The sequence below is a fragment of the Molothrus ater genome, chromosome 1, assembly GCF_012460135.2.
Source record: "Molothrus ater isolate BHLD 08-10-18 breed brown headed cowbird chromosome 1, BPBGC_Mater_1.1, whole genome shotgun sequence".
Taxonomy (NCBI): Eukaryota; Metazoa; Chordata; class Aves; order Passeriformes; family Icteridae; genus Molothrus; species Molothrus ater.
In genome coordinates, this window is record NC_050478.2 from 116,954,305 (window position 1) to 116,982,084 (window position 27,780).

The 27,780-nt window shown below is 36.9% G+C and overlaps 1 protein-coding gene across 3 annotated transcripts in view; it reads left to right on the top strand.

The window, feature by feature from the left end:
• The window catches only part of NKAIN3 (sodium/potassium transporting ATPase interacting 3), a 334,914-nt gene that overhangs the window by 110,335 nt on the left and 196,799 nt on the right, over positions 1-27,780 (top strand). The window lies entirely within an intron of this gene.

Here is a 27,780-nt window from a genome sequence, read left to right on the forward strand (position 1 = left end):
CAGCCAATTAATCCTAATTTCACAACTCCAAAGAGGAGTTTCTGAAAGTACCTGCAAGTACTTTGTTAGTGACCTTTCTGATATGTGCATCCTACCTGTCAATACCATTTATTACTCCTGCTATTTAATTGCTCTTTTATTCAAATTAAATACCTTCCAGCCATTTAAAAAACTGAATTATGTTGCTTCTTCTTGCAATTGTCACACTAGTTAATTAGCTCTTGGCATGCCTGAGTGTCTGAAGAAATTGGTAAAATGATTTGTAATTGTTCACTGAAGTACAAAGAGGCACTTTAATAAAGCCACATAAATGCAGGAGAAGAGATGTGTTTTTCAACCTAATTTAGGTGAAAGTTTTTATTTTATCAGCAAGTATTAGAAAAGCTCATTCATTTTACATGCAAGCTTTGTGCTCATCATCTCTCCCTGTACCTGAGCTTAGCAAGGTTATAAAACATAGTGAAAACACTGAAAATATAAAATGGGGTTTTATAGAAACAAATTGCCAAATAAAATTTTAAAGAGTTCCTCCTGTCCAACCTCTGACATTAAATTGATTCTTAACACTAGCTTATATTGTAACTGAGGTATTTGGAGGTATCTGAATATTACAGCAGCTCGAGATGGGTGAAGCCCCAAGCTCCCAGCTCTGTCTCACAGTGCACTTAAGGTAGCTTTAGTGCTCTTCACTGGCATGAAGCAGCACTAAAGCCAACCCAAGTAATCAGAAGAGAATTTTCCTGTAGCCTTCTTTCTGGTAGTTGTGAGACTTGAGAAATACAAAGGTATTAGACAATGCTTTTTCTTTCATCAGTCTTGTTCCTTGGACTCGTGAGTGCAAAGGGGAGACCCAACAAGCTTTCAGTGAATGTCTCTGAGTGATTTTGTCCTGCGTGTTGCACAGGGGGTGACAAAGCTTTAAAGAGTGTCATGTTTGCAATGGCTGTGTCTAGCTGTAAACCAGCACACAAGTGAAGTTAACTTAGTCAAAGAGGATTACACTGGTCTAGATGTGGGGGAGTTTAATGTGATTTTTCTCCTTTACAGGAAATCCCAGGGCACCTCAGTTTGGAAAGGTAGTTTACTCCACCTGCTTGTTATCTCATTTTTCTTTCCCCATGTAGGATGCATGGTGTGCACAGGGAGAAGCACGGTGTATGGACACAGAGAGGGAAATGGATCCTGGGAGCAGGAATTTCCAAAGTGCTGTTGTCTCATAGCTTGCTGTTTAGCAAATGTTCAGTCTCCCAAGGAGTCATGTAGCAACTAATGAGGATGCCAAGTGCCTTGTTACTGCAGAATTTAATGTACTGCAACAGTGGTGCCAGATAATTAGCTTGACAGACCAATAGATTTTCCAATAAAACTGTAAACCTTTTTTATTGTTATTATTTAGATCAGCCATTGTAGCCTTTTGATGAAATTAGAATCAATCCAGGAATAAAGACTCTGAGTCTGTGGGCATTCTTGTAATTTTGGTCACCTTGTCTAAGAATTATCTCTGGTTGACTTCCCCTCATTGCTTCCATCCTCACTGCAATTCAGGTTTCTTTGAGAAAACAATGTCACATAATTTGATCAAGAAAGATAATACAGTGTGAAAAATTAGTTTTCACAAACAGTAGTCATTTCAAATAACTTTGCAGTATTTACAGATTAAGTTTTTCAACTACTGTCTTTACCAACACGCTAATTTTAGTCACTCCAACTCAAATCATGATTCTTTTCCAAACAAAATTATTGTATAAAATATAGCAAGCATGCTTTTTATTCCCAATCTCTTCTTCAAAACATAAGTAAAATATTTGTTAACATTTTTAAGGATACTTGCTGCTGAAGCTGGCCTGGAGTGCCACAGTTGAGACCCTCTGGGGTACATCTCAAAACTCAGCTCATCCTGACCACATCAGAGATGAAAGTCAGTTATAATAAAACCCCCATAAATCAATGAATGGCTACAAGTGGTGTTTATTCCCTGTTACCTCATTAGCTGTTAGATTTTATCTGCATGGCATAGGAAGAATGTTTTGCATTTGGAGAAGCATGAATTGCTTTCCAGGAGGCATGTTTGTACTGCTCAGCGTGAATTGCTTTCCAGGAGGCATGTTTGTACTGCTCAGGTTGGGCTCCATGGCCACACTGGATGGAGATGCAGGATAGGTGTGGGTGCAGGTCAGCTGTGGGTGTGGTGCTTTAGCAGGCGGCTGTGTGTGACAGCGAGCTGGGGTGCTCAAACAGTTCACATTGTTAGTTCTGCACAAAATGATTGTCAATACCTAGAGTTTTAACTGGGTATTAGTTAAACAAAATAAATTCAGTGAAGTTTTCAGCCAGCTAGATTTAAGATACAAATTGAGCGTGGCAAGGAACTGTGGAAGGAAACATGGACAAATCACTGTGTGATCAGTGAAAATTCAGATTTTTCTTGAGACCCCCTTTTGTAGCTGCTGAAGGGAGTGGGGGCATCATGGTGAAATGTCCCATTAATATGTCTGGCTTAAAAAAAAAACCCAAAACCAGCAGGTGCTTTTATTTGAATTACATGGCCCAGGACAGTTTGACCTCTGTTTTTATTCCCAGTATTCCTTCTAGTGTGAATGGCATTTCAAAAGCATGCCTGTGCTTTTGTGGTGACCTGCAGAGGGGAATGGGAAGGTGGGTGATTGTCCTGTGGGACACAAGCCTCCTTCCATGGGCAGACTTTCTATGCAGGTGGTGGAGTCTTTGCCTTACTAGGTAAAGTAGAAGGTCTCAAACTTAATCCTTTCCTCCCTCTGTCTCATCTTTTTTTTCCTTTTCTCCATGATTACACATTATGTGCCTTTTTTTTTCCCCTGTGCAGTCTAACAGGATCGCAGACACTTTAAAATGGAATGCAGCACTGCTCTGGGAGACAAAGAAGAACACTCTGATGGAAGGATGAAATGACATGTGGTTTGGCTACCAGTGCTGAGACAGCTTTGATTGAAGTGAAGCACAGGAAAGGCATAAGAGCAATCACAGGGAACTATTACAGATCTCTGAGGGCAGAATAAAAAGGCAGACTAGGAAATGTTTATGCAGATGGAGGCAGAGGCTTTTGGAAGGCTAAGGACACTAAGCACAGAAGACATGTTCAACTGTCCTTTGAGTCAAAATTGTAGTGTTCCCTGTATGATTTTAGTGGGAACAATTTGAGAAATGATTTGTATGAGCTGTGTGAAACCTTTAAAACGTTTCTGATAGATATGAGTTAGATGATGCATTATCACTGCATTAAATAGATTGAGAAATTTGTTAGGAAGGGTGATGTGCAAGACAAAACCCAGAGCAAACAGTTTCTCAGCTGGGCATAAGTGCAGCAGTGCTGGGTTATAACCACGGCAGCTGCTTCATCACTCTGCAGATCCTCAGATATCGCAGTGCCTTTCACAGGCTGGGGGAGCTTGGAGTCCCAAGCCTCCTCTGTTGGGAAGGATGGAAGTTTGACAAGAAAGTCTCACATATATGTATGCTTAGCAGAAAGATTTTTGAATGTAAAATCTGAAGAAGGAATATAAATGAAAGCAAGTTTTGCTATAGAAGAAAAGAATTGCTGAGCCAGTTTTACTGGATAACCAAGGAGGCAAAGGGTATGTTAGTTAGAAGGGGTTTTTATGACTTAGAGCAAAAGATAAACCCACCTCAAACAAGAAGATATTTTTACCAAGCAGAAAGATAGCACAGGCAAACAAATCAGTAAATGTTGCAAGTAGAAAAAAGATCTCAAAATTTTCCACTGCAAGAAAACTGAAAAACAACTTCTAGCTTAAACTGTAATGTACTAACTTTTAGTGATTGGAGAATAGTAACATGAATATGGTAATTATAGTAGCTATGATAGGCTATAGATAAAAGTTAAGATACAGTTAAATCTACTGTATTAAGATGCTCAGCAAAGAAATTTAGGTGAGCCCACAACACCACTGGGGCAGCTGAACTCTCATGGAACTCCATCTGCACAATTTACTTCTGCTCAGAGTTTGCCACATTTACCGAATGCCTGGTGAGCAGTTTCTGAAGCAGCTAATATTGCAAGGGGATGGTGTGACTGCAGTGAGTCCATGAAGAAAAGAAATAAATGCAAAAAGTCTGAGGCATCAGTCTGTTCAGAAAGAATGTTTATGAAAGAAACAGAAGGTGGAAGGGAAATCAGGCTTGCTGAAGCTTCTGCATATGTTTTCAATAATACAGAATGAACTGTTATATTTGGCAGGGAGCCATGGAAATCAGAGGGTATAATCTTATAACTAGGAAATTAGGAACTCTAAAATGCTTTAAGTATACAAGAGGGAATAAACATATGTACTAAATTACTGTTCAAATGAGGGGAACTACCAAGACAGCTCTTAGGCAAAGGGTGAGAATGAGAAGAAAAAGGAAAACTAAATTAATCTTTGTATTTCCTGCAGAATTTTCAAAGCCAGGTTCTTATGGGTATTTAGGCAACTTTTGGGAAAAAACAAAACAACGTTTATCAGTGGCTTGAGTAGCTTAAAAAAATAAGATCTCTTTCACTGCAGTTCCTGTTGGGCCAATGCAAAGGGGTTTTGAGTTTAAGGAGAGGCAGATAATGTCTAAATTTACCATCTCACTGTATTTAACTGAGGTGAGACACAACATGAGTTCAGAAGGTGTAGTTATGTGGCTGTCTTTTATAGCAGAGGGGCTTGGGACCAAGGGAAGTATCTTTTCTTGTAAAGGGTGGATAATAAGGAGATACTTGCAGGAAAATGAGTTTGGAATGCATACTGTAGTCTGATTAAGAATAAAAACTCAAAATTCTTTCTCACAAAAGAATTTTGTGTGATGCCAATATTCTGAGTCTTGTGCTTCAGGTTCTTCTCTGCCTGACTCCTATTTGCTCCTAAAGCTAAGTCAGACTGACAAGTCAGATTTAAGTGTGTTGTGGGGTTAATTCCATGGAAGTCTCCGATTATTTACAGAAAACAAGATATAAACAATGTGTAAAATAGGAAACTGAGCTACTTTGAGGATGTGTGTCAATTCAAGTGCTGGATGAAGGAGCCTGGAGTACAGGCATTGTGTTTCTGCCTTTCCTCTTTCACACAGACTCCTCAGTTAGTTGTTTCTGTCTGTGTGATGGTAGTCAAATAGATAAAAATCTATTTTGGATGAGAAATTCATCAGAGGAATGTTATTGACCGCAATTTGACTAAAGCTTGATATGAGCTTCTCAGAACAAAATAGAACATTATTTTAAAATTATAATTGGCAGAATTATCTAAGACAATTACAATATAGTATCATCTTCTTTTTAGTGGGAAGGATTATTGCAAAGTGTGTAAGCTTTTATATTGAGCATCCTTAGATTTGGAATGAAATGGTAAAGATACTTTATGCAAATTTCACTGAAACAAGGATATTCCCATCTCATCTTGATAAATAAAGGCAGAGAAAGGTTTGCACTACTTGCTTCTTTCATTTTACAGTTTCTGGTCTAGTGGCTTGTCTCAGTTCCCCAGTTTAAACAGCAATTCCCCTTTTTGTGGTGCATGTGAGAGCTGAGGCAACATTTTAAGCTTGAAAATACTTGTTAAGTGCATTGTACTGACCTCAGTGTATATGTTGGTGAACCAAATTCCTTGTGAGCTGCAGTTTGTGTGATCAAGTCTTAAATGTAAATAAAGGCAAAGAAGAAAATTTGAGTCCGTATGTACTCTACATGTGGTTAAGCATCTGAATAAATATTGTCTATATCAGGCCTAGATTGTCCAAATATGTTGGACATCTTTCTATCATATGTTTATAGTTAAATAGATATATTTGCACCCCACTGTAGTTTTTAAGTAGAGGCTAAGTTCTGTAAAAGCATATGATAACTATTATCATTAATATAAATACTGATTTTGGTGAAAAACAAGTTATGCTTCTTAAATATTGTCTAATACTAGGAATTCCAACAGCATCATTTGATGATGAACTCAATTATGATGCTGCTTTTAAGCTGTCTTGGAATCCTGTCCTCTGTTTTTGATGCTGGGTTCTGTACTACACCCATCAACTTCAACCAAGGATTTTATAGTTTTTCATTGCCTACTTTTAATTATATATGGAATAGGAGGGAGAAAGGAAGGCAATGGATCAGTCAGAGAGGGTTGGTGTCCAGGTGAAAAGAACTTTTCTGTGGGGGTTTTAACAGGGTGGAGTAAGCAGTTAAAGAATTACTTACTGGCTAGAAAAGCAGACTTCATTTTGACTAATGGCGCGTGATCCGCCTTCATTATTTCTCTCCAGCTTTGTCGTAGTCACGTGAAAGTGAGAAGTTTGTGAATGCTGTTGTTAATTCAGAATGCAAACTCACAAAGGACTCTTTACCCAGGTGTCGTGAGCTGGGACCACAGTCTGATCTGTTCTATTTCATGCTAGCAATTCAGACTATAAGCTCAAGAACTGATTTTATTTAAGTTGAAGACAAAATTTAAGCTGTACTAAAGATCTGAGTTTGGAGCACAAGGGGGTTATAGAACTTTTCTGAGGTGGTTGCTACAACAACAATGCTTTTAATAATCATAATACTACAGTAGAGAATCATATTTTTATCTAAATGTGTGGATCACTAGAGTGTTAGTCTGCATAAATAAAAATAGTCCATAGTATTTTAACAATGTAATATTTCTTTAAAGCTGTGTAAAAATATCACAAGAAAACTTATGGCAATGCTTGTTTTTTCCTCCATGTTTTTTTAACAGTTGAAAATAAAAAATAATCATAATAATTTTATTTATATTATTTTTATATTTTTACTGGACTAAAAGAAAATCTATCAAAGTACCCAGTTTAGCAGAACATATTTGGAATTTGCACATGCATCTTTTTGCTTTAAAATGTTTTTCTATGCAACTTCTATCCAGATCCAAAATGTATGTTATACAACCTCTCTGACCAATTACAATATTACTTAATCCATGAATAATAACTAGGAAGTATTTGCATGTGCCTGTTTTTATCCCTTTAGACATTTAAAAATGGCATAAACATTGAATACATTTAAAAGGCTGGAGTTCTCCTGGTACAGGTACCTTAGACAATAGACAGATTAAACTTCTGTAACAGTATAATCACCATGAATTATTTGTCTCATTCTTCTCATTGTACAATATTGTTGATAGAATTTTCTGTTGCATAAAACATGCTCATACTTTCTTTATATATTATAGCAGTTAGCTTAGATCTCCTGAGAGAAAAAAAAATAGATATTTATTTATATTGTGACTTTTGAACAGGCACAAAGAAGCTCCATTAACCAGATATGCTCCCTTTGATGAATTGTAATGTAAGTAGAAGTACAGAAAATGCTGGTTTAGCTTAGCTCAGTTCAGAGGCTTGTATTTTTATATGCCAGGAGCAACAATAGGGGGATGGGTTGTCAGAATTCTGCTTGAAAGATTTAGGTATAAAAAACTACAATTTAAATGGAATTGAGGCCGTCCTGAACAGACAGTAAGTATTTTACTGATACAACAGTTGAAAGTAGGGTAAAACAGGAACTTAATGAAAAATGCAGAAAATAAAGTATGAAATAATGAAATTTTGTAGTGAAGGAGAAGAGACAGAATATTTTGTTGGATTCTGCTATTCCAGCTAAAGCTCAGACCTCCCCATATGGTCAGAAATATAATCTCTACCATATGTTACAAGAGTTTCAGCAAAAGATGGCCAAAGAAATGAGAATGCAGAATGGAGGCAACACATGGCACCAAAAGGGGAAGTTGAAATAAAAATTTATAATCCCAAGGCACTGTCTTGAGGCTTTTAGTCTGTTGGGTTCTGTGGTGTTCATCACAGCTCAGCTTCAGGAGGAGTCAGACATGTCCATTCTGAGTGAATTCATGAAATACAGCTGAACTGATGAAGAGAAAAATCAGACTTTGTAAGATAGTTGGCAGAACAAAGTCTAATATCCTTAACTGCAATTTTAAACCAGTGCCTAGTCCAAGAAATAATTCTTAGGTATTCTACAGTGATAAAATTAAGCTGTAGTTCAAGTAGAAAATACCAGCTCATCTTGATTGCAGGAAGCGATCACAGAGGCATGGAATCAGCCTAATCAGCACCTACAGCCTCTGAAATATTTTTTCCCCTGGACTTTTATTTAACCCCTTACTCCTAGGCAGGAACTGCTCAGAGATCACAGAGCTGCAGCAGTGATACATGCTGTTCTCTGCACAGCATCTGGCTCCTGGAGTAACCTGGCAGCTGCTTCCCTCCTTCTCCCCATCACCCTCCCTGCAGCTTCCCTCTTTATTCCTGCCCGTGTCTGGCAGCCGGCACGGCGTGCTCACGCTGTGCACATCTGGCGTGGAGCAGATCCCCTCCCCTCATCAGCCTGGCACAGCTGCTGCTTCTAAATGGGACCTGGCCAGGCAACTGCTCCTAATGATTCCCCTGACAGCTTTTTTCCACTTACTGATCCAGCTTTCCTGTTCACCACCTGCTTGATTTCCCTTCCCCAAACACCCTGGTTGCCCAAACCCACATATTGAGTCCTCTGCTCCCGGCAGCCTGCACGCTAAAGCCAATGCTAATGCTGTTCTCCCTGGGCTGATTCCTCCCATCTCCAGCTCTGCAGTTACTGCTGCTGTCATTCTTGGATTTAAAATAGCAAACAGTGAATGGGAGGTTAGTTCTCTTGTCCCTGTTCTACTGTGTTTTGATTCAGATCATAGGACTGCCGGTTAACACTAGAAACAGGATAAAGCATCACCAAGGTTCTGCTTGGTGCTGACCAATTTACAAACTCAAGTTTGCTCATTCTTGGGCCCCTATCTCTAAAAATGTGAAAAAGATAATTCTAGTAGTTGTGTCCTTGTGTTGTGGTGGGGGCTGTCCCATAGGTGCAGTCAGTCTTATAGTTCACTTCTGTAGTAACAATTTGGGCTGCAAAATTATGAAACAGCAAAATTCAGTGAAACAACCACGTTACTCCTTTAGAAGACTTGAGACTGCTGCAGGCTTTGTTTTGGAAATCATCTCTATTTACTGTTTTACCAAGACTAGTGAGGAATCTTATGATAATGGGTTTCCATTTTGGTAGGAGCTTCTTTCCTTTCTGTTTTCCATTTTAGGAAAAGGCATACTGCATTCCAAAAGTGAGGGGTAGTTTTTTTGGGGTTTTTGTTTGGGGTTTTTTTCCTCAAAGGCAAAGAAACCCAAGACCCCATGAATATTTGGAGCCTGGAATATTCAGACAGGACGTGGACATGTGATGCTCAGTGCTAGGAACTAGGACGAGGGAAAAAATATCAGTATTTAGTATTCTGCATGAAACCCACCACTCCAAACTAAAAACTTAGAATACTCTTTATGTCTTATTTTTCCATTTAAAATAAAAAAAATTATTGTGCCATACCACAGATGTATTTCATATGTGTTAGGACAGTTCCTGTGGATGCAGAACAGCAAGATGTAGTTCCTGAATCTGAATCAGGTCAAATCTAAATATGTGTTCAGCTCTCATATCCTAGGGTAATTCCCAGGCTGCTAGATGACCACTAGCACAGCATTTGCCGTCCCTGGATTTTTCCAAAATATTAGAATGAGCACAAGTGCTTCCAGTAGGGATATAGAACATTCTGAAATTAAAAAAAATTTAAAAAAAAGGATAAGTATTTCCCTCCTAGCACTGCTGCATGTGTTCCTGCTATCTGTGCCTTTCATGTGTGCATTCCAAGCCCTGATCAACATTTCATATGCATTGGTGAACTGAAAGGATTGCAATTAATTTAAATATCCAGAATATAACATAGTGTAGCTTTAGCCTTTTAAAGGCATCTGAGGCAGTGCAGTGTGAACACACCAGCACTGTTGAAGGGTTCAGTCCCTGTTTCAGAAAACATTACAAAGGATATAGCAGGGGCACAGACATTCTGTCTGAAGACAGTAGAATGAATAGGGAGTACTCTGTGGAAAAACACTGAGAGCAGGAGGACCAGGATGATTTTCTTCAAAGCAGTCTTTGTTGATGGCATCAAACTTGACTCAAATGAGTAGACCTAATTCTAACATCTCCCGCTTTTCAATTCCACTGACTTCCTGTCATATTTTTGTTAAATTAGTTTCTTAGCAGGGAATGTTTCAATTTTCTTTCCCTCGTTCCCACAAGTCTAATGATTCTTCACCATCTTAATAAGCACAATGAATCTGCTCCATTAACGGACAGGAGCATTAGAGAATAATGTCATTTCTGAAAACTCTTAATACATTTTACAATTAAGAAGGCATAGATTCAGTGTCTTTTTCAAGTAGGAAAAACCCAAGTCATTTCCCTTGCTACACTTACTGTCCTATGAAAAGTGGATAGTCTGGTAAGGAAGTTTCTTTAAGTTTTTCATATGTTGCTTCATTTGAATGCATCATCTTTACCTGATCCCTGAAACTGGCTCAAATTACTCATCTGTAAATAGCAAGGAGCTGTTTGTATCAGGATTTTATACCAAATTTTGAATTCCAGCTAAACAGAGACAGAAAATATGTGAAGTGATCGTATTATTTACATATGTGAAAATTATGTCTAGTACTATCAAGTCTTAAGCAATAATTATTTTGTCTCATCAATTGATGATGTACTCTTTGTTCCATAGTTCCCCCTTCATTTTGCTTGACTTGCAGTGCTCAGAACTGTTTAAGGTATGCATCTTAAAGCATCCATTTAGCCAAGCATTGTCCTTTCGACAATGAAGGGTGTGTTTATCCAGCCAAGTGCAGACGGTCCTGGCATAGTGACCTGGAGAAACAGGAATGATATGTACTGCTGAATTCACGTAGAGATATCAGCATGGGATTTTGCATTGCTCTGTAGGACCACTCTTTCAGGACCTTGTTCTCAGGTAACTCAGCTGAAAGCATGAAGGGAGGTGTCTGCAGGTAACTGTGAAGACACATTCGAATTGTTTTTCTTCCCACTGAAGCCAACCTGTACAGACTTATGTGCATAAAAGTATGGATTTTCATGTGTGTGGTATTGAATTATAATTTTGGGGTTTCTTTTTGAGGATCTAATTCATTCTTACGGGAAAAAACTCCCACTGATTAACTATGTATTATGCTTCTTTCTTTTTCACTGACAGCAAACTTTTGTGTCAGTATTAGCATTAGCAGTTCTGGAGGGAATATCCTGTTTGCTCTGACTGCACTTGCTTTCTGTCATTGATTACATGCACTGGGGTTCCTCCAAATGAAAATAAACCAGGAACACTCATTCCATGATATCAGATTAGTTCAAAGTTTACCCCCACATACTACACTTGCTTCTGCTACACTGCACTGTTTGCTGTGTGTTGCTTCTATTGTATGCACAAGCTTATTTGTTCTAATAATGAGTGCAAATGGAAAAGGTGATGCATTATTTTAAGTATTCTTCTTTACAAGGAACAGAAATAATTTATTCCCAATCTCAGACAATACTTCTGTGTGTGATTTTTTCAGTATTTGATATAATAAAGTAGCTTTGCCTTATTGTTTTACTTTTGTCCCTGCCTGCTGCAGCATATGTTTAGTCCTGGAAAATATTGCATGGACTGGGAACTTATCAGATGCCTAAGGGATACCTTCAACTTTGCTAAGGTTGTCATCATTTATACCCTTCAAAGCTGTTGATCATTTTATGCATGAGCTGTAATTGCAGCAGCCTAAACCCTCTTTTATAAAATTATTTAAAATGTCATTTTTGCTAATTCTATATCTTCTGTAGAGTCCTGGGCTAATTCAGAGCATTTTTTCTCCAAGGTATGGTGTGGTGACAGGAAGGACTGTCTTTCCCTCTCCCAGTCTCTAGTACTACAGAGCAGGTTAACAGTTCAATTAATCTCTCATTATTTCTTGTCATGGTTGAGGCATCTTGAGAGGACTGATAGCATCAGGAAGATAGATAACTTATGATTTATGTGATGGGAAAGACCAACATTTACTAATGTGGGACATCACTCACAGCACCAGCCCATTTCACTCTGTGAACAGTTAATATAAAACTCAGCCATCTGGAATACTCCTTTTAAACCTGTTCGCACAACAAGGCCTGCACTGGTATTTTCCCCCATTCCCTTTCCATACATTTTAGGGTGATGATATGCAGTGAGTCAGAGTACATTGTATATGCCTGTGCTTAATTTGTTTGGTGATTGTGTAAAGTGAGAAGGTAACATTCTTTGTCATGGTTAGTAGAGATTAAATTTGTTATTAAGACTTCTAAAGAGTTAAATTAATGAGTGATTAAACATGAAATACTGGGGCTTTCTTGCCAAAACCTAATGAAACAACTGCTTCGTCTGAGTATGGGTGACTTTCAGAAGATTTTTAAGTTCTGAAAAAGGGTCTTACAAAAGGAATAGGAAATACATTGTCTAAGTAGAACATCATTGGGCTAGTTAATATAGCTCAGGAAGAAAACTGACGTTTCTTAAGGGAATATACTTGCAAAGTGACTGATTGAATAAAGTGAGTTTTATTTATTTGTTCTGGCTTCTGCTGAGACCTGTACTACTTTTTTTTTCCCCTCCTGTTGTTCTTAGTGCCAGTCTCAGGTTTTAATGTTCTGTGACTTTGGGAACAGGGTCCTTCTGAGTGCCTAGACATATCTAGTCATTATTGCCATTATCTTGGCAGAGTGCTACTGTTGGGTACTTAGGAAAGTGTTAGTCCCCATGTAGTGTGTCCAGAGTTTAGATGAAAAGTGGTAGAATTATATGATCGAGGTTATGGAAGGACATAGTACCAGCAGCTCAGAATCAACAAGAGGTTTCTGTGAATTCAAGTTTAACATATCATTGATAGGACCAGTACTTTTTTCCACTTAGCTGATATCTGTGTTTTCTGGATTCCTGCTGTTTCCCTCTCTGCCTCCTGTAATGTCATTTCTGGTCTATAATGGCCTCCTTTTAAACTCCCATCATTGAGTTTTCCCCTGATTTCCTGCTGATTTCACCTATTGAGAGGGAGAGGAAAAAAAAAGAATACTGTATCTTTACTCTTTAAATTTGCTGTACTATATCCCAGTCATACTCGTTCCTAAGATTTTGGATCTTTTTGTGCAGGTACAATTTCAGAAAAAAAATTGGAACATGAAATGTGAATTCATCTGAATGTGTGCAAAGGTCCTTTAACAGATGTGAAAGCCTCTTCCAGAGGCACTGTTTATTCTGCAGCACACTGTGTGACACTGCATACTGTTAAAACAGATGTGCTATCAACATAGTTTAATATTTGAGTGATTTATTATCTGTGGTTTTGCCACAGAAAGGTGCTTTTTATCAAAATATAAGAGCAAAAGTGTTCAGAATCCTACTCTATGATAGCTATGTTGTTCAATGACAAAACTACTTAAAGGATGATGCAGAAAACTTCTCAAGATATCATTGGTAAGCTGAATTGTGATAGATTGCAAGTATGTAAATAACATGCTCCCAGGAAGTACCAAGAAATGCTCGACCTTTGTTGAAAAACTGCCAAAGCACAAGTTTGTTGTGATTTGAGCACTTATTGTGTGAGAGTGTGACTTCTTATGTCTCTCTAAAGTGTAAGTTGAATAAATTTCTCTCTTAGGTTACATGAGTAATAATATACCTCAGACCTTCTTGCTAGGTGGTTTTACACCCATTATATATTCAGACCTTCCTTTGCCTCTAAATAAAAATATGTTGATTCTCTGGATACTGTTAATAAATATTTTTTTCTGTAAACTTTGACATTAATCCAATTCCCCCCCTCTTCACCTAGCTAGTTTTTTGCTCTTCAGAGTGCAGTATGCTGGTGCTTTTGTGATCTGGTTGCCTGCTCACCATACAGAAGAGAAGAAACATTTTGCTTTGAGTTTGTCCTTCTTGACTACCACAGCAAAGTAGTAGCTTTGCAGTGATATTTTTGGATTCACTCTTTTCTGAGTGAATCCAGCCTCTTTTTCAAAGGTTAATACAGCAAATCCCATCATGCTGAAAAGCTTTTTGCATCAGAAATCATTGTCTTGTGATGTGTTTCTAAGTGCCTCCTGCAAGGTGTAGACCTTTGACTGGAGTGTCCGAGTTTTTACAATGAACATTAATGCCAGAGATGTGCTCTTGAAAATTTGTCTAGGTTGTGTGACTTCCAACTGATAATGGGGTAAAATTTGATATGATAAAATTTATTTGAGGGAGTCTGTAGAAAAGACAGACACAGAGAAAGGAAAGGTGAGAGAGAGAGTGAAGAAGCATATTTGGAGTGATACTGGCTGGTGGCTGTTGTTGTCTGTTACTGCCAGGGTTTTTTTGGGGGGGAATTGTTGTCAAATGTTGTAAATATTGCAATAAAGATTCTTTTAATGTGTGAACCCATTTTTCATAGATGACAGGTCAGATATTCATGATTTTAGAGATTGGTAGTATTAAATGTTTGGATATAGATAGGCACTACAGTGAAGCAACTGCTTGTTCAATTTCCATGAATGACTTTATGTAGATACAGATTATGAACAAAGGTGGACTACTTGTAGTATAATTTAAGAAAGCTCAGAGCGGGATCATGGATGCTTTGACCCCTATTCTCTCCAAGCATTTTTCAAAAACATCTTTACTTTTTTAAAAAAATTAAATTTCTTATAAAGAGTAAGAAATCCTCTCACTTTTCTGCCCTTGCCATCATTAGGAATTTCACAGAGGGCGCTCCCTTGATGAACAATGGTTTTCTTTCTTTCTCCAAGTGACACTACCCATTCTGAAAACACACTGTGTTTAGTTTTCCACTGATCTTGAAAGAAAGACCTGTTGTCCTTTAAACCTACCTTTAAACATTTCCATTCTGCCCAGTAAGAAAGATTCTGCTCATTTGCTGATTTTTCTATCATATTGTATTAATGTAATATTATAATATCCTATTAATGCAATATTGATTTCCCCATAAAATTTTGACTCAGTCCCTATGAATCTCTTAGATGGGACTCAGCCACTAACCTTCTCTGACATTGTCTCAATAGCAAAGAAAATATAGAAAAAGGACTGTTCCTTTCTCTCTGCTAACTTAAACTGCACTAAGTAGGACTCCTTTTTTGCTTTAAATATCAGGCTTAACTGCATGTGGGAAAGGTAAGGGCAAAGGGCTGAAAAGGAGGGGAGAATAATTGGTAGAAGAAAGGAAGGAGGAAGATATATTCAAGAAAGGGGGTCATTTAAAGGTTCGCATTTGCAGAAAGGAGGACAGTGATACCTGAGCAAAAATGTATTTTCCAAGTCAAACACATTTGGATGCCTAACACTCAGGGACCTCCTCACACCTGTCACAGTCTGCTTTAGCTCTGCCCTCATGTGGCTTAGGCATTTTAAGGCTGATTTTTAAGGATGCCAGGCCTTGGTACCTCACAGTAGTCAGTGGAAGGAGGTGGTCCCAACACCTTTCATTAGGTGCAACACTGTAAAGGGTTTGTGTGTATACATCTTGTGAACAGGTAATTATATACCATTGTGGTTGGTTGTGGTTGTAGGTGTAGTTGTATTTTTCCTATACCATACACTGCTATGGTAATTGACAACATTTTTACCATGGAGGTGGTGCTACTAAAAAAAAATATTCCAGTATTCACAATCATTATGTTACTCACTGCTGGTTATCTTAGCAGATACTCAGGGACTGCTGTGGGTGTTTTAGTGAAATATTATCAGACCATTTGTTACTCTAAACAAACACATCTGTGTCCAATACCACCACGTCACAAGGCTGATACTTTACTGGGTAGATGTTTACACCTCAGAATATCGAGGGTGTTGGTCTTCACAGGGTGCATGTTCTTAACAGAGACATGCTTTCTCCTTTAATTCCAGCTTCAGACTCATACAGCCTGGGGCAGAAGAATTGCTCTATTCACTTGTTTTACCCCAGAATAGCCTGTTTGACATGCGCACACACACACAAATATATAAAATAGCTCTTTCTTGAACTGCCTGATGCAAAATGGCACCTTATATATTTTGCAGTAATTTCCTTTTTTCCCATTTTGAAAGCTTGTGGTATGGTCACCAAGTTTTCCAATATTTTAAATACTAAATACCTGTAATAGAGTGATACTCTCTTATATAATCAAACTTATATTTATCAGCAAGTCTGAGATATGTGTGTGTGTAATATATTCTGATGATTCATATAGGATTGCCTGAGACTATTTTCCACAGTGCAGCGTAACACTTTGTGGAATAAGCATAGGGACAGAATTTTGTCTTTGGAGGATTTTATGGAAAACATCAAACAGGCTAAGCATTGCAATTTTGCAGTTTAAAGTCCTGAATGTAACTCTAAGGAACAGTTCTGTCAGCCATAAACATGGCTGACATATTTTAAAATGGGTGAATTTACCATTTACTTGTAGATATGCATTCAAGAAACAAAAAATCTTTCCAAAGAATATTTAGAATATGCTAAATTACTTTATAAATAGTCAAACATTATGCCTTTATTCCTATTTGTTGCTGTTGCCACATTGTGTCATTTTAATATTCATATTTCAATATGCTAGTATTTGCATAAACACATTTTTCTCTAATAACCTTTCAGAGATAATTATTAAGTACCTATTTTGATTATAATATACAGTATGAATCACTTAATAGTAGTAGTGTTGAATATAAATCAAACATCCCAGTATTTTTTCAGATTCTACAACTTCCTTTCAGTAAAACTCAAAATGTTGAAAGTGAAATTTTAGTCCATTCATTGACCTGTGCTGTTGACTTTCTGCTAGTGAAATTCAAGCCAACAGAGACATTGAACAAATATCTTTATCTTCTCTATTCTTTGCATATAACAGTCACTTTTCCCTATTATTGACATTAAATGCAGATCTCAAAATGCTCTTAATAGTTCACGTGATAAACTTTCACCTTATTATACCAAATCACTGTTTCATTGAGACTAATTAAAGAGGTTAAGTGTTAGTTGGCCTCTTTTGCTCAACACTTTTAGGCCTGTAGGTGCAAGAAAGGTTTCTCCTTCTACAGGGATACTGGAATGTCACATATACATTAGAACAACTGAGACATTCCATAATACATAAAACATGAAAAACCACCCATTCAAACACAATTCCAGAGACTGGAAGCCATCTCTTAAGCAGCCTGAGCTTGCCAATACTTTCATCACAAACCTGGCCATGACTCTTGTTTTGCATCCTTCTCTCAGCACCTGTGCTCGATGCTCGGTGTCTCAGTTCACAGACTGCATATTTGGTGTAGATTAAGGAACAAACTCAACTTCATAAGCACAACCTCCTTCAAGGTCAGGCAGATGAGCTGTCTTGCCTTTCTCTGGCCAGCTGCTGAAATGCAGGAGTTGCATCTTTCCTTTTTTCCAGGCTTTGCAAGGAGAAATATGAGCTCTGGAAGAAGGAACCAGGTTTTCTTCAGGTTTGTCTTCCAGTTAACTGACTTTGGTGTAGGCTTTGCTGTAAGATCTGCCCCCTGTTTTTCAAAATGGGACTTTTTCTAGACTTCTACTGCTGTCTCTTTTACCTTATTGTCTTGAAATATCTTTGAGATATTTGAATTTTTGAGACCTCTGCTGTTGTCTCATATTTCAACAAGCATTTGAAATAGACCATGCAAGGAAATGGGGAGAAGAGATAGAGAATGGGCACAAAAACATGCCTGTGAACAAGGTGATTACACACATCTCCTTAGCAAATCATATTAAAAATTTGATGCTGAAATATAAAATGTGGAGTTTATTCATGCAAAGTGCTATAGGTATGCTCTTATCACAGTGCTAGTTTGTGCTACCTTCTAGAGTATAGCCCTAGTTATTTTTTTAAGACATAAAAGTACTTTGAAGTAGCTTTTTTAGCTGTGACTGATCAATATATGCATCTGCATATTTATATATGTGTGTCTAGTACATTGCATGTAGGTTGTTTGCATGCAGGAGAGACAGTCTTGGCAAAACAAAGCGAGTTGTGTGAATAGGAAGAATGGCTGCTGGTCTGCTCCAGCAGAATGATTCAATGATTCCTAATCATTTTCTTCCTTTGTGTGTGCATTGGATGTTTATGCCACTAGAATAGTAATAGCAATTCTTAACTCAGAGTACCTTACTCAAGTGTTTAAGCTCGTTTCAGAAATAATTTTCTTGTCAGACTCATCACTGTAAACCTCTCTGATATGTCTGCACTGCCATATGTTGAATTATATAAAGCATGTTCCATTCATGGTGAAAATAACCTAAATGGAGAGGCTCTAGCAATAAGCCTCACTTAGGATGCTAAAGCAGAACTTAAGTGCCATGCACATGCTCTGACAATTTGTCTGCATGGAAACACATTTCAGCTGCAATTGAAATAGTAATAAGGATCTCTGCTGCAGCTTCTTAGGCAGGCAGCTGGGATATGTGCCTGATTTCTCTCTGGTCCCATCTGATTATACTGGCATTTTGACATTTGTCATTTTTCAGCATGTATCTTTGAAAAGCAAAAGCATTTTTTTAAGCCTGTGCCATCATGGCTGTGAAGAATACTTGTTTCACAGAACGCATACAATATATTGTGATGGTGCTTTCATCAGGTTAGCATTTCTTTCTAACCATGCCATGAAAGAATATGTGTCAATGCAAGAAAAATGAAAGGAGCAGAGGAGGGAAAAGCTCACTCACTTTTATAATCAGCCAGAATTATGGATTTTGCAATATTCTTTAATATTTTTTTGTGATGCTAATGATTCGTTATCTATTTTTCAATTGCTATTAAAAAGTTGAATGTAAGTAAAAATTGATCCAGGCAGAGAATCTGTCTCCTTCAGCCTGAAAAAAACAAAAAAAAAAGTGTATTAGTTTTGTATTTTGAATGGAATCCTTTAAGACGTGTATTTTTGTGGCTTGTCAGTAAAATTAGTCAAATTACAGTGTTGCAGCTGACTTTAGCTAAAATGTTAGTTGTCAAGTCCTTTTATACTAATGCTTTGATGCATATACATGGAAGATGAACTTTGAATTAAACTGTTAATGTTATGGGAAAGGATAGTTCATTACAAAGTTCATTACAGTAGTTAGAGTCCTTGCAAAAAAACCTGAAGCCCAACAGCACAAAGGCAATGACCCCTTGTATCACATTATTATTAAAAGGAAAATTGAAATGTTTAACAGCACTGTCTAAAGCACTGTGCTAAGAATGATGTTTCCATTGGTCAGTGAGTTACAGGTGTGTACAGATACACAGTAGAAGCTGATCAAAGTAGAATGAACTTCATTCCTCTGGAGAAGGTTAGCTTATGTCTCTTCAGTTCTTACTTGAGCCTTATCTGAAGGGTTAAATTGAAATTTAATGACGCAGAAACTCCTCCCTCTGTCCCTTTGCAGAGGAACCGAGCTCAATTCCCTCAAGGACATCTCAGAACTGCCATGGCTGATTATTTGAACTGGGGAGGGGCACAGGCAACAAATAAAGCACAGTCAAATAGTCCATAAATGTGGTACATTAATGATATGTTGAATGAGACTCCGACAAACCCACCCCCAAAACTTGCATGATTTGAAAATAGCTGAAACCAAGCATCTATTTATTAAACATGGTTTAGAACACAAGTACAGAAACTTCTGATGATTTTCTAAACTGTAATTCAAGGCAGAATAAAAGAGTAAAAAGCTGCTAAATGTGTCTCGGTGACATTAGTGAGAGAAAAAAACTCAAGTCATAATCTTTTTATTATAAATGGGAAATCTAATCTAAATCAAAGGAATCCCTTCACTTTGTGTCTATAGTATGTTTTCTAGGGAGCAAGAACTCAAGTTTCAGAGTTGCCTGTAGAATTTTACAGTTAATGCACTAAGGCACCTAAGGGATGCTTGAATGCATCCCCAGATATTAAAGCATTATGGACCATCTCTGAAACACCAACCCTGTATTTTTATGATTATTTTAGGCTCTTCTGCTAACCAGCTGTGGGGAGCAGGGTCATGACAAACATTTTGAACTTCTGTGCAATTGTTTATCTGTGCAATTGTTTATCTGTGCATACTCTGTTTCTATTCAAGAGTTTGAGGAATAGAGTTTACAAGAAAATTTTAACTTTTTTCTCTTGCCAAGGTGCATGGTCTAGCATACAGAAAACAAAAAAATGTTTAAAGTTCATAGAGTAGTGCTTCTTTTCAGATTACTTCAGTAAATAACTATTGCTCAATGGTTTATGGGAGACAACCCAATCAATTCTATGCTTGTATAATAGACAGTGCTCTCATATATGAATGATTTGCTTTGAGGAGATGTTGTTGATCTTAGTTTGAAACAAACATTTTCAACATCCCCTTGGCTTGAAACATTTATTATTTACAATGTGAGTATTTGAGGATATTATTCAGATACATCTTCCTTGATTTAACATTCAAGACAGCCCAGAAGATAACAACCCTGAGAAAGTGGAAGGAGATGGAATTGGGTTTTAACCTTAATGAGCTGCAGTGGTGAGTCTCTCAGCAAAGCTTGTGCTGAGGATCTCCACTGTCAAAATTATTTCCAAATAATACCCATGTAGTTTAAAGCAAATCAGATATGCTGATAATAAAATAATCACAAAATGAACAAAAATACCTTTTTCAAGACAGGCATGGTTCATGCAAGATTCATCATGAGCCTCAGAACAGGGCAAAGATGATTTTCTGGCAGACTAGCAACCTAGGCAGCCTAATTTCACTAGATAGGTTAAACAGAAGGAAGCAACCTTACTAATGAAGTTTTGTATGTTTCAAATAAAGAGACAATGAGGTCTTTTCTCAGGTTGTCTCCTGGCAGGAGGAAATAATTGCAAAAAAACAATTATGTCTTAACAGACAAGGAATACAGTTTTAATTATGAGGAAGAAGAGAAACAATGGTGAAGAGAGAATTTCTGAGTCTTCTTTTCCTCTCTAACCCTTCTCTCCTCCATATACTTCCTTTTAGAACTTCTACTGTCCTAAATTTAACTAAAAGAGCAGATTATTTTAGTAGGGTTTTTTTTTAGAGTGGAGACAAATGATATATGTATAAGATACAATGATTTGAGGGATGGGGGGACAGCAGGAAACAACATGTAAGCAAATTCTCACTCACTGTGTAATGTCATACATAAAACTGCTTTAATTTGAAGTTGTGATATTTACACAACTGGGATTTAATGTCTCCTGGGATTTAATTCTTCTCTCATTTACATTGTTTTAACCATGCTTAACATTTCAAGGGGTTACTATGGATTTGCCACACTGATGGGCTAAAATCAGGGTGACCTTTTCCTTGCTTTCATAGCAAGATGTTGATTCTGATTAACCATAGGATAGGGGCCACCTGCACTTCAGCTTCTGCAGGGTTAGAAATTTGGGCTGGCTTTAAAGTAAGACATGAGCGCTATGTGACATTTTGTGAGAGTCAGATGAGCCTAACACCTGGGCTCACTTTGAATGCCTTGTAAAGCTGGCCCTGCATACATCCCAAATCACCTATTCTAATTTAATTTAGCTTGTTCTCTTCATTCCAGTTTTGCTTGCAGCTGTTTTTGTCTAAAATAATATAGTTTGCCAAATGTACCCTTGTACCACAGTATGGATTCTTCAATAATTTATATGAAATGTATAAATATGAAATAATTTATATGAAATGCATTCTTCTAGGGCTAAATTAATTTACATGCCATTATGTTTGTGCTAGTCTGGACTTCTCACATTTTGTGTATCAGACTACAGAAACAGACCTGCTTTTTAAACACAGAAAATAGTCTGACAGTTGTTACATTTTGCTTTTCCTTTATGAAAAATTGAAAATAAGAAAATGAGAATTTAAAGGACATAGCCACATAATAGGTTAAAACAATTTCTATATTATTTCCAAAGAAAATACACATTAGGTATATAAAAGAAATCTTCATGTTAGCTTCGTATGCCATCTTTGCTACAACCTTTAACTTTTGATCTACTTACAAACAGATATCTATATATGTACAAACTCTCCTACCTGCATTTTTTCACATACCTTACACGTTTCAAGGAGTTATATTAACACATTTTGACTACAGATTTTGATTGAGCCAGCTATTATTAAGCAGATGCCATTAACGTTTGGATTTTGAAGGCTGGTTAAAACTTTTCTGAAAACAAAAATGAAAAAGAAGCATTGAATGTGACTGTTTGGAGAGATTTCCACTGAAGTCTAAGAGGTTTCCATTGGCAATATGAGATAACTGCTGCCTGTTTACATCTGTTCGCCCAGACCCCTTTCTGTGTGTTAGTTCAGGAGGAATCTGGAATCCAGAGGAATTTCCATCCTGGCAGGAACAAGGGAATATTATGGTATTTCAAAATGAAAAAGTATTTCAGATACTAGAGGTTATTATTCAGGAATGCAATTAGATTTTCTGTTTTGCCTCATTTCCATCAGCATGACAAAGACTTGGTACATTTCTTCCCTTCCTAGTGTCCCATAACAGTCAGCGTGCGCATCTTATTTGTCTCCCACCAGCGCTCAGGAACAGCACCTCTCCTTCTGGCAATGTTTTTGTTTGAAGGAGATGATCTATCTTCCATTTCCACCAGGAAAGCTGCAGACTATCTCTGAAAGCAAGCAAGGAGATGATGAGACAAGAAAACTTGTTTGGTTTCAGACCTGGCCGCTCATGCACAACAATATTACCTTGGATAAACAGTGTTTTTAAGCACAAGCTTGAGCAAACAGTGGTATGTAAATTACATCAGCCTACAAATAGCTCTGGGAGGCATTGTGTCTCATACCACAATTCAGAATAATTGCCTACTGGCTTCCTTTTGCTCTTGGGGGATAATAATCAGCTGCTTACCTCTGTCTGTAGTAAAACTACTAAACATCAGCACAGAAAGCCTAACACAAATGTTCACTTGCTCATCTGCTTCATTTAGCTGCTAAAGCTTTCATATCGCTCACTCCTTATTTGATGCAGAGCATGCAAGTCGTTACTTGCTTCCTATGTATTTGGAATCTTTATCTCTCATAACCATATAAAGTTGTAATTTTTATCTCCTTTCACCCATGTGAAGTTTGTGCAAAACTGCAGCCCGTGATGGTCTGTTTGTCCTTCCCCATTTGTAGAGAGGAGATAATAAAACTTATTCATATCCCTAAAATGTTAAAGAAACACTGATTCTCAATTCTATGTAATATATAAAATGTATTTACACCATGTTTATGTTATAATACCATGATGGTGTAAAGCATCCTCTCCCATATAGGAGAATCAATCTCAATACAAATAAGACTCAGTAATTTGTTCCTGTGGAAGGGGTGGGACTCCATACTATAGGAAGCTTAGAGTCTAAGAACTTCATGTAGTTTATAGCTTGTGTCACTCTGTGCCATAAGATTGGATATATTATCCCTGAATCATTATAGTCATATTTAACCCCTTTGTAATTTCACACAGAAATACACTTACTGGATTAGTCTAATTTCTTGTAAGTACATGACCCAGTAGGAGTCATTTAAGAACTGGGCTGAAAGAGAGAACACAATTAGCCTTCAACTTGAGTGGTTCTTTTGGTTTAACCTCCAAAACTTCTGGTTAACCCCTGCAGTCCAAAGTGCACCAGTGTAAAATCTCCTTGTAACAGATGCCATTTGCATGGCTTGCCAAAATAGATCTTGAGGGTTTTTATGTTGTTTTGCTTTCCTTTTAAAGGTTTTCAACATAACAACCGTGATACTGATACTGTTTTATTGTAAAGAGTATCTTCCCCACTCTAGAGGAAATTGAGACTGTTCCACACCTGCTCCCAAGCACATCCTGACTTTTTGAAAATGAATACATACAGGACGCACACCGTGCTCAGGTTGAATAGCTGTTCCAGTATATACAGTTAAATTGAAATGTATTGATTGCACATCAGGCTTAACATAGACTTAAAGTTCTCTAAAATTAGAGCCCAGAAAATAGCATTCCTTTACCCTGTCAACTCCATCTTCATTGATGCCATTGTAAAAATCAGATGAATATGCTCATATTCATTTCTTCAATCAGCACCAGATTTGTAATTCTTCAAGTTGACAAATAGGAGTTAAGTTGTAATGGATGATGGTCTGCTGAGCCAAATGCTATAAATTCTCATAATAAGTGCTTATAATATTAAAATTTATTGATCAAAGTGTTCTTGTCTGGTAATTACAGACAAGCCAAAGTTAGTTTGCATGATCATGGAGGGGAAAAAAGGATTTTTAGCAAACCACAACCTTTTGGAAGTGTCAACTGCTACAAAATGTTGTTCAGTCACCAGAGGGATCTTGGACAGTAACTATTTTCCCTTTTCTTCATCGTCACACCATGTACTTATTTCAATACATGATAAATAATGCCAAGAGCAGTAGTGATGTCTTATTCCCATGAAGAAGGGAGTGGACTTGGGTGCTTTTTCCTTGATATTGCCATCTCAACATGACTTTGTTCTGAGATCTCATCACATCTGGGCAGTTCTTCTATAGAACTTTCTTATTTTCATCATGGGGCATTAGGAAAGAGAGGTGTCATCTGTTTATCTTTAACCCCAATTACCCAATTTGAAATCCAGGGGTGCAACTAATTGCAAGTGGTGCCTGGTGGCATAAAGTTTCTTGTCACTGATGGAATTTATATCTTTAAACAAACACAAGTGTTCCATGAACTTAAATACCTTCTGTTTTAACATTTAAATAAATCAGGTTATTCTGTTTTCTGATAGAAAATGAGCTGAGACTGGATGCAGGCCTTTCAGTAGGTTTGGTCTTTAGATTAAATGTTTTATCTTGGTTTCATCACTAGCTTTGATTTCTCTTATATCATTGTGACAGGACCAATTTATTTACATATAGTGTTTTTACAGATACTAGACCAGTATCGAGGTCCTATAATATTTTCATAATCCATGTCAGTTGAAGAATAATTGGCTTGAAATGGAGGCATTTGACTGTAATGTGTTTCCTTAAACTCCTTTATTTTCCTCTTTCAAAACTATGATTCAGATACTTGCTTAGTAAATATTGTCTGACGTTTTACTGCATTTCCATAGCAGCTAAAAAGCAGAGCAGTAAAATATATAGGCTCTGAAACCTATAGTTTTATATCTCATAGTGTTAAATATGATTTTTTTTAACAGCAGCTCTTTATTATTCACCCTGTCTGCCCTTTTCTTCACACACATATTCATACAAGCAGAGATTTTGTTGTAGTTTAGTTCCCTTGGGCTGTGTCATTAGGCCCACAATAAAATATATGACCAGAATTATTGCTAGCATAAAGCTCTTTGTGGCAACCAAAAGCTTGGTTCATCATTGATTAGTGATTGGTATTCTGCTGTAGCCATTTCACTTAAATGGAAATAAAGGAAATTGCCTGAAAAGGAAAGAGGAAGCAATAGCTTTATATAAGAGGGGCTTTTTTTCCATTGCATCTCCTTAGTTTGCTTAGCTTAAGAAATGCATCAGGATCATAATGAGGAAAGACCAAAGCACAGTATCTTTGTAATGCTCTAGTAGATTGCCTTTGCAGGTATTTTAGATAATTATAGGGCAGAATAGATTTTAACAATTCTAAAAGTATCTGTCATTTCTGTAAACAGTTCTAGAGATCTAAATTTGTGATGTGCTGTGATGACCAAGACACTATACCTAGAAATGACTGAAAGTTTTCAGATTCATTTCCTTTGTTTAATAAATGTACAACATATAAAACTCAAGTGGCTACACAGTGGTCACATTACAGAACTTATTGGGCTTTTGTCTAAACCACAGAATGTGCATCTTAGCCCTTGGGAAAAAGAATTGTCTTCCTTTTCGTTTCCCTTAAAACTCAAGAAATGAAGGTCAGTTTCAAGAAATAACCCACTTAACTTAATGTTAACACAAGAAATATTAAATTTATTGTAACCAATGATAGTATTTAAACATACATAGAAAGGAAAATGAAAGTACATCAGGAAAAGATCAATGCATATTCCAGTATGTTGCAGAAAAATATGTATCTGTGTCAGAAGATTGCTGAAATCATCAAAAGAGGACAATGAAGAAAACTGTGGCAATGGAAATAGAGCTCAGAAATAAGTATTAATGTGTTTGAAGCAAAAATGATCTTAACAGTGATTCAGATCTCTTGAGCAATGATAGAATAGTCAAATTACTTAAAAATGTATAAATGACAGAAGTGATCTCTTAGTATTTCTTCTCCATTTTTGGGAAAAAAATGAAAGAAGTAAATGATAGGGGTGTTTGAAAAGATAATGATGATAAAACCTTTTTTGATCCTGTGATAATTTGAGAGAATGCCTAGTACTAAATATTAAAATGATAGACATTTTGAAGAGAGCATTTGTCTTTCATTCAGAGATTTTGAAAGAGTTAGGTAGATGAGGAATTCTCTCAGGATCTGATCTTCATTTTCAGCATTTTTTTGAACAACAAAGAAGTTCTGGAAGAGAGTAATGTTGGATAATAATTTAGAAGGAGTCGTAAAGGAAATTATTTATATTATTTATATTCAGTGCTTAGCAATGTTCTTAATTGGGCACCTTATGAAATTTCAATCAAAAAGTAAAAGTGTTATGGAAATTATATGGCATTCCTCAAATGCACTAATAATCCATTATCTCTACTTCTCCAAATGTAACCACTTCCTCAGATATTTCTGTTTAAGAATATTGTGTTTAAAGGCTAAATTCCTGATGGTTGTATAAGTGCTTTGGGTCCTTTGATGATGAAGATTTCAACAATGACCAACAGAATAATAATATTTATAGCGTTACGTAATATAATAATTTAGAGGATTTAGAGGAATGGAGAGGTAGGGAAGTAGCAAATAAAAATATAAATATTGAAATTCTAGTATTCTTGTCTTAAAAAAGCCTTGAACCTCCAAAGCATTTAGAATTCTATAACTGTTATATGATGAGGGCTTGAGTTTGAGTATTTTTAAAAAAACTAGCATGATTTGATGGCCTGATACCTTCACATGTCTACTGAAAAAAAAGCCACTTAATTGCAGTGGCTTTTGAAATGGGTTTATCATGTCTTGGGAGAAGAACTGTAGCTTGCTATGTCTGACATGCTTTTGTCCAAGAAGGACCTAATCTTGTGGTATGAGGCTAATTACAGTACTTTTGCTCAGTAAAAGAAAACATCTTGAAGGAAAAGTTGATGTGGCAGTTTCGAGTAATTGCCTTATGCCAAGTTACCATTGTATCTGAAGCAGCAGACTTTCCATGTTTAGTAAATATTTCTTCACATCAAAGTGGATATTTAAGTTCTTAAGAAAGAACTTGAACGTTAAATTCTCAGAAAAGAACTTCACCATTAAGTTCTTTGAAAAGAACTACTTCTAGTATATTAATGCTGTACCCTAATTTAATCACTGAAAGGCCATCTTTTACTGTAGTACATATAGTAGATAAACTTTGTTGCTTTCAAAATACTCATTTATTTTAAATAAAGGAGCTTAATTCTTAATCAGGCAGTGTTAGATTTTACCAAATATGAGCCAATTTAAATATATTTCTGAAAGCAAGTTAATGTGAAATGCAAAAAGACAAGAAAAAAACATATTGAACAGGTAAACTCACAAAATAGTTAAAGAGTTGTATTTGATGCAAGAATTCAGTCTTTACAATAACTATGGCCAGTGCAATACAATACAGTAGCAGGCCAAAAACCCTGTTGGCAGAGCTGACTGCGGCTGTGTGAAGTTACTTGGAGGTGCAGGTAGTTATGGTGAGAAAGGGCTCCCTGAATGGCTGGTCCCCACCTCCTGCCCACACCTTTTCCATATTCTGGCATTGTGGCTATCTG